This window comes from Balaenoptera physalus (genome assembly GCF_965194825.1).
Source record: "Balaenoptera physalus genome assembly, chromosome: 8".
In the NCBI taxonomy this organism is placed as follows: domain Eukaryota; kingdom Metazoa; phylum Chordata; class Mammalia; order Artiodactyla; family Balaenopteridae; genus Balaenoptera; species Balaenoptera physalus.
This window is the reverse complement of record NC_138887.1, coordinates 30,487,793-30,499,897: the sequence shown is the minus strand read 5'-3', so window position 1 is coordinate 30,499,897 and position 12,105 is coordinate 30,487,793.

The window sequence follows — 12,105 nt, the reverse complement described above, 5'->3', positions numbered from 1 at the left end:
TGCTCTCCAAAAAAATTCTGGGCTGGAAAATCGACCAAAAAATTAAACAGAGGGCAACCTTCCAAGAAGACAATTTCAAGAATTATATTGTATTCCCAATTGTTTCCTTTTTTTAACAGAAAAGAAAACGGCGGAGAAAAATGATGAGTTTTATGAATTTTCAAAGACATGCAAACCCAAATTACAAAAACCGATGAGCTCACACCAGCCAGAAGGGCCATTAGCATAAATGCTGCAAACAGTAAATGCTGGAGCGATTGTGGAGAAATGCGTACCCTCGATTCTAAGGGGGACGTGGTAAGAGCCACTAAGGAAAACACAAAGAAGGTGCTTTGAAAAGGGTAACACGGTGCTACCAGTCAATCAATCACACCCACTGCTGGGACTATCACCTGAGAAAATGAGAATCAAAAAGTCACAGGATGGCAATCCTGCACTCCAACAATATTTACGATAGCCAACACTTGGAAGCAATGAAAATGTCCATCAACCAAGGAATGCACAAAGTAGAAGTGGTCCACGTACACAGTGGGAAATTACTCCAATAAAAAATAAAAATTAAATTTAAAAATCCAACAAAAGTAAAGAGACATCAGCTTGTGTGGGATTGTCCGGGCACACTCCACTCTAATTTATAACCGAGAAACACCACAGGCCGCAAGGGCTTTTCCCTAGTTACCAGGGTGGGGAACATAGAAAGGCTGCCACCCTCAGGCAGTTACCTGCAAAAGCAGCTTTAAAGCCTTTGCTAATGGTCATTTCATAGGAAGAAGTAATGCAGGACTGTAAATGAAACCTGCCCTCAAACTGTCTTGATGGAGGTAATGGCCAAAACATTTCAAAATGTGACACATACTTTAAGAGAACACTTTGAAGAACTAAGGGGTAATCACACCTTGAAAACTAAAAAGGACATGCCTTATAGCTCAATTTCAACGGATTATGAGGCACATGCGAATTCAACCACAAAGAGGTATCAGCTCACACTTGTCAGAATAACCATGAGCAAGAAAACTACAAACAATAACTGCTCAAGGTGTTGTGGAGAAATGCATACCCTCAACATCAAGGGGGACATAACTTGGAAAGGGCCACGAATGAGAACAGAATGGAGGTGCCTTAAAAAGGTCAACATTGAGCTACCATATGATCCAGCAGGCCCACTCCTCGACCTATAATCTAAGAAGAGAGAATTGGAAAGACACAGGCAGGCAAATCTGCATTGCACAGTATTACAATACCCAGATATGGAGGTAACCAAAAAGTCCACCAACAGATGGGTGGACAAAGAAGAACTCCTCCATGTACAGATGGAATATTCGCTAGTGAAAAAAATGAAACAATGCCATTTGCAGCACCACAGATGAGTCTAGACGTAATCACGCCACCTGTAGTAAGTGAGAAAGCAAAAGACACATATCCTATCATATCACTTTTAGGAGTTACTTAAAAATTGATACCAATGAAGATATTTCCACAGAGAAAGGCAATCACAGATTCATTAAAAAACTTATGGTTCACCAAATAGAAAGGGATGAGGATTGGATACATTACCATTTTGGGGTTAAAAGAGATATACAAACCATGTGAAATATATAATCACCAAAGACGTACGGAAGACCAGGAGAAGACTACTCAACATTGTGTCATAACCTACATGGGAAAAGGATGCGAGGAATAACAGATACACGTATATGTGTGAAAGAACCACATTTGCACACCTAGAACAAACAAACCATTGTAATCAAATTTGCTTGGATAAAAAATAAAAAGTAAATTATAAATATGAACAAGAAGTAATGAGACATGAACATAAAGGGCTTTTTCCTGGCACATTCCATTCTAATTTACAACCTAGAACACCACTTCCATTAAGGCTCTGTTTCTCCAGTTACCAAATTTGGTAAAGGAGAAATGATGCCACCTTGTGGCCGTTTCCTGCAAGAGCAGATTTAAAATCACAGCTAATGGTCACTTAACATTCACAAGGACTCAGGGCTGTAAAGGACACCTGCCCTAAAAAATTGTGCTGAAGGAGGGAATGGACAAAAAAATTCAAAACAGGAAATTGTTTCAAGAAGAGAGTATGAATAGTTACCTTTTACTCACGCTCTTTAAAAAAAAAAGGAAAATGGATAAAAGCTCAACCTCAGGGAGTGTTAGACCCATGCAATCTAATCTACAAAAACTTTCAACTTACACCATTCGACTGACCATCAGCAAAATGTCTACAAACAATAAATGCTGAAAGGGTTTTAGGGAACTCATTACCCTCTACCTGCTGGTGAGACGTAAAGGGGTAACAGCCAATAATGAGAACAGAAAGGAGCTGTGTTTAAAAGTAAAAATGGAGGTACCATTCAATCCAGCAGGCGCACCATTGGACCTCTCACCTGAGAAGACAAGAATCGAGACAACACAGGCCGCAAAAGCTGCAGTACAACCTTATTCACAATAACCAAGACAGTGAAGCAATCAAAATGTCCAACAACAGGTGAATGGATAAAGAAGAAGTGGTCCATGTACACAATGGAATATTAGCCATGGAAAGCAATGAACCATTGCTCTTTGAGGCACCACAAATGAGTTTGGAGATAGTCACGAAACATGAGCTAAGTCCGAAAGCAAAAGACCTATATTCTATGATATCACATATAGGCGTTATCTAATAACTGACACAAATGAACATATTTCCACAGAGAAAGACACTCACTGACTTAGAAAACAAACTATGCTCATGTAAAAGGAGAGGTGTTGGGAATGGATAAATTATGATTAGTGTTACTATATGTATACAAACACATATTACATACATATCTCAAAAAGACCGACCATATAGCAAGGTAGGTGTGCGGAACCCTCTGTAACATTTTACATGGGAAGAGGATCTGTACTTGAATACACATATATAAGGTACAAATGAACCAGATTGTGTACACCTAGGACGAACAATATTCTAAGCTTTACCCCAATTAAAAAAAAATTTAAAACCAAGAAGAAATAATGAGACATAAACTTATGGGGGTTTCTCCATGCACATTCCAATGTAATTTACAACCTAGGAACACGACTTCCAGAAAGGCTCTGCTGCCCTAGTACCCAGATTGGGGAATGGAGAAATGCTCCCTGTTTGAGGCCACTTCCCACAAGAGCAGCTTTAAACCCATTGCTAAAGTTCACTAAATATTCACCAAACTTGCAGTTTGGTAAATGACACCTGCTCTCCAAAAAAATTCTGGGCTGGAAAATCGACCAAAAAATTAAACAGAGGGCAACCTTCCAAGAAGACAATTTCAAGAATTATATTGTATTCCCAATTGTTTCCTTTTTTTAACAGAAAAGAAAACGGCGGAGAAAAATGATGAGTTTTATGAATTTTCAAAGACATGCAAACCCAAATTACAAAAACCGATGAGCTCACACCAGCCAGAAGGGCCATTAGCATAAATGCTGCAAACAGTAAATGCTGGAGCGATTGTGGAGAAATGCGTACCCTCGATTCTAAGGGGGACGTGGTAAGAGCCACTAAGGAAAACACAAAGAAGGTGCTTTGAAAAGGGTAACACGGTGCTACCAGTCAATCAATCACACCCACTGCTGGGACTATCACCTGAGAAAATGAGAATCAAAAAGTCACAGGATGGCAATCCTGCACTCCAACAATATTTACGATAGCCAACACTTGGAAGCAATGAAAATGTCCATCAACCAAGGAATGCACAAAGTAGAAGTGGTCCACGTACACAGTGGGAAATTACTCCAATAAAAAATAAAAATTAAATTTAAAAATCCAACAAAAGTAAAGAGACATCAGCTTGTGTGGGATTGTCCGGGCACACTCCACTCTAATTTATAACCGAGAAACACCACAGGCCGCAAGGGCTTTTCCCTAGTTACCAGGGTGGGGAACATAGAAAGGCTGCCACCCTCAGGCAGTTACCTGCAAAAGCAGCTTTAAAGCCTTTGCTAATGGTCATTTCATAGGAAGAAGTAATGCAGGACTGTAAATGAAACCTGCCCTCAAACTGTCTTGAGGGATGTAATGGCCAAAACATTTCAAAATGTGACACATACTTTAAGAGAACACTTTGAAGAACTAAGGGGTAATCACACCTTGAAAACTAAAAAGGACATGCCTTATAGCTCAATTTCAACGGATTATGAGGCACATGCGAATTCAACCACAAAGAGGTATCAGCTCACACTTGTCAGAATAACCATGAGCAAGAAAACTACAAACAATAACTGCTCAAGGTGTTGTGGAGAAATGCATACCCTCAACATCAAGGGGGACATAACTTGGAAAGGGCCACGAATGAGAACAGAATGGAGGTGCCTTAAAAAGGTCAACATTGAGCTACCATATGATCCAGCAGGCCCACTCCTCGACCTATAATCTAAGAAGAGAGAATTGGAAAGACACAGGCAGGCAAATCTGCATTGCACAGTATTACAATACCCAGATATGGAGGTAACCAAAAAGTCCACCAACAGATGGGTGGACAAAGAAGAACTCCTCCATGTACAGATGGAATATTCGCTAGTGAAAAAAATGAAACAATGCCATTTGCAGCACCACAGATGAGTCTAGACGTAATCACGCCACCTGTAGTAAGTGAGAAAGCAAAAGACACATATCCTATCATATCACTTTTAGGAGTTACTTAAAAATTGATACCAATGAAGATATTTCCACAGAGAAAGGCAATCACAGATTCATTAAAAAACTTATGGTTCACCAAATAGAAAGGGATGAGGATTGGATACATTACCATTTTGGGGTTAAAAGAGATATACAAACCATGTGAAATATATAATCACCAAAGACGTACGGAAGACCAGGAGAAGACTACTCAACATTGTGTCATAACCTACATGGGAAAAGGATGCGAGGAATAACAGATACACGTATATGTGTGAAAGAACCACATTTGCACACCTAGAACAAACAAACCATTGTAATCAAATTTGCTTGGATAAAAAATAAAAAGTAAATTATAAATATGAACAAGAAGTAATGAGACATGAACATAAAGGGCTTTTTCCTGGCACATTCCATTCTAATTTACAACCTAGAACACCACTTCCATTAAGGCTCTGTTTCTCCAGTTACCAAATTTGGTAAAGGAGAAATGATGCCACCTTGTGGCCGTTTCCTGCAAGAGCAGATTTAAAATCACAGCTAATGGTCACTTAACATTCACAAGGACTCAGGGCTGTAAAGGACACCTGCCCTAAAAAATTGTGCTGAAGGAGGGAATGGACAAAAAAATTCAAAACAGGAAATTGTTTCAAGAAGAGAGTATGAATAGTTACCTTTTACTCACGCTCTTTAAAAAAAAAAAGGAAAATGGATAAAAGCTCAACCTCAGGGAGTGTTAGACCCATGCAATCTAATCTACAAAAACTTTCAACTTACACCATTCGACTGACCATCAGCAAAATGTCTACAAACAATAAATGCTGAAAGGGTTTTAGGGAACTCATTACCCTCTACCTGCTGGTGAGACGTAAAGGGGTAACAGCCAATAATGAGAACAGAAAGGAGCTGTGTTTAAAAGTAAAAATGGAGGTACCATTCAATCCAGCAGGCGCACCATTGGACCTCTCACCTGAGAAGACAAGAATCGAGACAACACAGGCCGCAAAAGCTGCAGTACAACCTTATTCACAATAACCAAGACAGTGAAGCAATCAAAATGTCCAACAACAGGTGAATGGATAAAGAAGAAGTGGTCCATGTACACAATGGAATATTAGCCATGGAAAGCAATGAACCATTGCTCTTTGAGGCACCACAAATGAGTTTGGAGATAGTCACGAAACATGAGCTAAGTCCGAAAGCAAAAGACCTATATTCTATGATATCACTTATAGGCGTTATCTAATAACTGACACAAATGAACATATTTCACAGAGAAAGACACTCACTGACTTAGAAAACAAACTATGCTCATGTAAAAGGAGAGGTGTTGGGAATGGATAAATTATGATTAGTGTTACTATATGTATACAAACACATATTACATACATATCTCAAAAAGACCGACCATATAGCAAGGTAGGTGTGCGGAACCCTCTGTAACATTTTACATGGGAAGAGGATCTGTACTTGAATACACATATATAAGGTACAAATGAACCAGATTGTGTACACCTAGGACGAACAATATTCTAAGCTTTACCCCAATTAAAAAAAAATTTAAAACCAAGAAGAAATAATGAGACATAAACTTATGGGGGTTTCTCCATGCACATTCCAATGTAATTTACAACCTAGGAACACGACTTCCAGAAAGGCTCTGCTGCCCTAGTACCCAGATTGGGGAATGGAGAAATGCTCCCTGTTTGAGGCCACTTCCCACAAGAGCAGCTTTAAACCCATTGCTAAAGTTCACTAAATATTCACCAAACTTGCAGTTCGGTAAATGACACCTGCTCTCCAAAAAAATTCTGGGCTGGAAAATCGACCAAAAATTTAAACAGAGGGCAACCTTCCAAGAAGACAATTTCAAGAATTATATTGTATTCCCAATTGTTTCCTTTTTTTAACAGAAAAGAAAACGGCGGAGAAAAATGATGAGTTTTATGAATTTTCAAAGACATGCAAACCCAAATTACAAAAACCGATGAGCTCACACCAGCCAGAAGGGCCATTAGCATAAATGCTGCAAACAGTAAATGCTGGAGCGATTGTGGAGAAATGCGTACCCTCGATTCTAAGGGGGACGTGGTAAGAGCCACTAAGGAAAACACAAAGAAGGTGCTTTGAAAAGGGTAACACGGTGCTACCAGTCAATCAATCACACCCACTGCTGGGACTATCACCTGAGAAAATGAGAATCAAAAAGTCACAGGATGGCAATCCTGCACTCCAACAATATTTACGATAGCCAACACTTGGAAGCAATGAAAATGTCCATCAACCAAGGAATGCACAAAGTAGAAGTGGTCCACGTACACAGTGGGAAATTACTCCAATAAAAAATAAAAATTAAATTTAAAAATCCAACAAAAGTAAAGAGACATCAGCTTGTGTGGGATTGTCCGGGCACACTCCACTCTAATTTATAACCGAGAAACACCACAGGCCGCAAGGGCTTTTCCCTAGTTACCAGGGTGGGGAACATAGAAAGGCTGCCACCCTCAGGCAGTTACCTGCAAAAGCAGCTTTAAAGCCTTTGCTAATGGTCATTTCATAGGAAGAAGTAATGCAGGACTGTAAATGAAACCTGCCCTCAAACTGTCTTGAGGGAGGTAATGGCCAAAACATTTCAAAATGTGACACATACTTTAAGAGAACACTTTGAAGAACTAAGGGGTAATCACACCTTGAAAACTAAAAAGGACATGCCTTATAGCTCAATTTCAACGGATTATGAGGCACATGCGAATTCAACCACAAAGAGGTATCAGCTCACACTTGTCAGAATAACCATGAGCAAGAAAACTACAAACAATAACTGCTCAAGGTGTTGTGGAGAAATGCATACCCTCAACATCAAGGGGGACATAACTTGGAAAGGGCCACGAATGAGAACAGAATGGAGGTGCCTTAAAAAGGTCAACATTGAGCTACCATATGATCCAGCAGGCCCACTCCTCGACCTATAATCTAAGAAGAGAGAATTGGAAAGACACAGGCAGGCAAATCTGCATTGCACAGTATTACAATACCCAGATATGGAGGTAACCAAAAAGTCCACCAACAGATGGGTGGACAAAGAAGAACTCCTCCATGTACAGATGGAATATTCGCTAGTGAAAAAAATGAAACAATGCCATTTGCAGCACCACAGATGAGTCTAGACGTAATCACGCCACCTGTAGTAAGTGAGAAAGCAAAAGACACATATCCTATCATATCACTTTTAGGAGTTACTTAAAAATTGATACCAATGAAGATATTTCCACAGAGAAAGGCAATCACAGATTCATTAAAAAACTTATGGTTCACCAAATAGAAAGGGATGAGGATTGGATACATTACCATTTTGGGGTTAAAAGAGATATACAAACCATGGGAAATATATAATCACCAAAGACGTACGGAAGACCAGGAGAAGACTACTCAACATTGTGTCATAACCTACATGGGAAAAGGATGCGAGGAATAACAGATACACGTATATGTGTGAAAGAACCACATTTGCACACCTAGAACAAACAAACCATTGTAATCAAATTTGCTTGGATAAAAAATAAAAAGTAAATTATAAATATGAACAAGAAGTAATGAGACATGAACATAAAGGGTTTTTTCCTGGCACATTCCATTCTAATTTACAACCTAGAACACCACTTCCATTAAGGCTCTGTTTCTCCAGTTACCAAATTTGGTAAAGGAGAAATGATGCCACCTTGTGGCCGTTTCCTGCAAGAGCAGATTTAAAATCACAGCTAATGGTCACTTAACATTCACAAGGACTCAGGGCTGTAAAGGACACCTGCCCTAAAAAATTGTGCTGAAGGAGGGAATGGACAAAAAAATTCAAAACAGGCAATTGTTTCAAGAAGAGAGTATGAATAGTTACCTTTTACTCACGCTCTTTAAAAAAAAAAAGGAAAATGGATAAAAGCTCAACCTCAGGGAGTGTTAGACCCATGCAATCTAATCTACAAAAACTTTCAACTTACACCATTCGACTGACCATCAGCAAAATGTCTACAAACAATAAATGCTGAAAGGGCTTTAGGGAACTCATTACCCTCTACCTGCTGGTGAGACGTAAAGGGGTAACAGCCAATTATGAGAACAGAAAGGAGCTGTGTTTAAAAGTAAAAATGGAGGTACCATTCAATCCAGCAGGCGCACCATTGGACCTCTCACCTGAGAAGACAAGAATCGAGACAACACAGGCCTCAAAAGCTGCAGTACAACCTTATTCACAATAACCAAGACAGTGAAGCAATCAAAATGTCCAACAACAGGTGAATGGATAAAGAAGAAGTGGTCCATGTACACAATGGAATATTAGCCATGGAAAACAATGAACCATTGCTCTTTGAGGCACCACAAATGAGTTTGGAGATAGTCACGAAACATGAGCTAAGTCCGAAAGCAAAAGACCTATATTCTATGATATCACTTATAGGCGTTATCTAATAACTGACACAAATGAACATATTTCCACAGAGAAAGACACTCACTGACTTAGAAAACAAACTATGCTCATGTAAAAGGAGAGGTGTTGGGAATGGATAAATTAAGATTAGTGTTACTATATGTATACAAACACATATTACATACATATCTCAAAAAGACCGACCATATAGCAAGGGAGGTGTGCGGAACCCTCTGTAACATTTTACATGGGAAGAGGATCTGTACTTGAATACACATATATAAGGTACAAATGAACCAGATTGTGTACACCTAGGACGAACAATATTCTAAGCTTTACCCCAATTAAAAAAAAATTTAAAACCAAGAAGAAATAATGAGACATAAACTTATGGGGGTTTCTCCATGCACATTCCAATGTAATTTACAACCTAGGAACACGACTTCCAGAAAGGCTCTGCTGCCCTAGTACCCAGATTGGGGAATGGAGAAATGCTGCCTGTTTGAGGCCACTTCCCACAAGAGCAGCTTTAAACCCTATTGCTAAAGTTCACTAAATATTCACCAAACTTGCAGTTCGGTAAATGACACCTGCTCTCCAAAAAAATTCTGGGCTGGAAAATCGACCAAAAAATTAAACAGAGGGCAACCTTCCAAGAAGACAATTTCAAGAATTATATTGTATTCCCAATTGTTTCCTTTTTTTAACAGAAAAGAAAACGGCGGAGAAAAATGATGAGTTTTATGAATTTTCAAAGACATGCAAACCCAAATTACAAAAACCGATGAGCTCACACCAGCCAGAAGGGCCATTAGCATAAATGCTGCAAACAGTAAATGCTGGAGCGATTGTGGAGAAATGCGTACCCTCGATTCTAAGGGGGACGTGGTAAGAGCCACTAAGGAAAACACAAAGAAGGTGCTTTGAAAAGGGTAACACGGTGCTACCAGTCAATCAATCACACCCACTGCTGGGACTATCACCTGAGAAAATGAGAATCAAAAAGTCACAGGATGGCAATCCTGCACTCCAACAATATTTACGATAGCCAACACTTGGAAGCAATGAAAATGTCCATCAACCAAGGAATGCACAAAGTAGAAGTGGTCCACGTACACAGTGGGAAATTACTCCAATAAAAAATAAAAATTAAATTTAAAAATCCAACAAAAGTAAAGAGACATCAGCTTGTGTGGGATTGTCCGGGCACACTCCACTCTAATTTATAACCGAGAAACACCACAGGCCGCAAGGGCTTTTCCCTAGTTACCAGGGTGGGGAACATAGAAAGGCTGCCACCCTCAGGCAGTTACCTGCAAAAGCAGCTTTAAAGCCTTTGCTAATGGTCATTTCATAGGAAGAAGTAATGCAGGACTGTAAATGAAACCTGCCCTCAAACTGTCTTGAGGGAGGTAATGGCCAAAACATTTCAAAATGTGACACATACTTTAAGAGAACACTTTGAAGAACTAAGGGGTAATCACACCTTGAAAACTAAAAAGGACATGCCTTATAGCTCAATTTCAACGGATTATGAGGCACATGCGAATTCAACCACAAAGAGGTATCAGCTCACACTTGTCAGAATAACCATGAGCAAGAAAACTACAAACAATAACTGCTCAAGGTGTTGTGGAGAAATGCATACCCTCAACATCAAGGGGGACATAACTTGGAAAGGGCCACGAATGAGAACAGAATGGAGGTGCCTTAAAAAGGTCAACATTGAGCTACCATATGATCCAGCAGGCCCACTCCTCGACCTATAATCTAAGAAGAGAGAATTGGAAAGACACAGGCAGGCAAATCTGCATTGCACAGTATTACAATACCCAGATATGGAGGTAACCAAAAAGTCCACCAAAAGATGGGTGGACAAAGAAGAACTCCTCCATGTACAGATGGAATATTCGCTAGTGAAAAAAATGAAACAATGCCATTTGCAGCACCACAGATGAGTCTAGACGTAATCACGCCACCTGTAGTAAGTGAGAAAGCAAAAGACACATATCCTATCATATCACTTTTAGGAGTTACTTAAAAATTGATACCAATGAAGATATTTCCACAGAGAAAGGCAATCACAGATTCATTAAAAAACTTATGGTTCACCAAATAGAAAGGGATGAGGATTGGATACATTACCATTTTGGGGTTAAAAGAGATATACAAACCATGTGAAATATATAATCACCAAAGACGTACGGAAGACCAGGAGAAGACTACTCAACATTGTGTCATAACCTACATGGGAAAAGGATGCGAGGAATAACAGATACACGTATATGTGTGAAAGAACCACATTTGCACACCTAGAACAAACAAACCATTGTAATCAAATTTGCTTGGATAAAAAATAAAAAGTAAATTATAAATATGAACAAGAAGTAATGAGACATGAACATAAAGGGCTTTTTCCTGGCACATTCCATTCTAATTTACAACCTAGAACACCACTTCCATTAAGGCTCTGTTTCTCCAGTTTCCAAATTTGGTAAAGGAGAAATGATGCCACCTTGTGGCCGTTTCCTGCAAGAGCAGATTTAAAATCACAGCTAATGGTCACTTAACATTCACAAGGACTCAGGGCTGTAAAGGACACCTGCCCTAAAAAATTGTGCTGAAGGAGGGAATGGACAAAAAAATTCAAAACAGGAAATTGTTTCAAGAAGAGAGTATGAATAGTTACCTTTTACTCACGCTCTTTAAAAAAAAAAAGGAATATGGATAAAAGCTCAACCTCAGGGAGTGTTAGACCCATGCAATCTAATCTACAAAAACTTTCAACTTACACCATTCGACTGACCATCAGCAAAATGTCTACAAACAATAAATGCTGAAAGGGTTTTAGGGAACTCATTACCCTCTACCTGCTGGTGAGACGTAAAGGGGTAACAGCCAATAATGAGAACAGAAAGGAGCTGTGTTTAAAAGTAAAAATGGAGGTACCATTCAATCCAGCAGGCGCACCATTGGACCTCTCACCTGAGAAGACAAGAATCCAGACAACACAGGCCGCAAAAGCTGCAGTACAACCTTA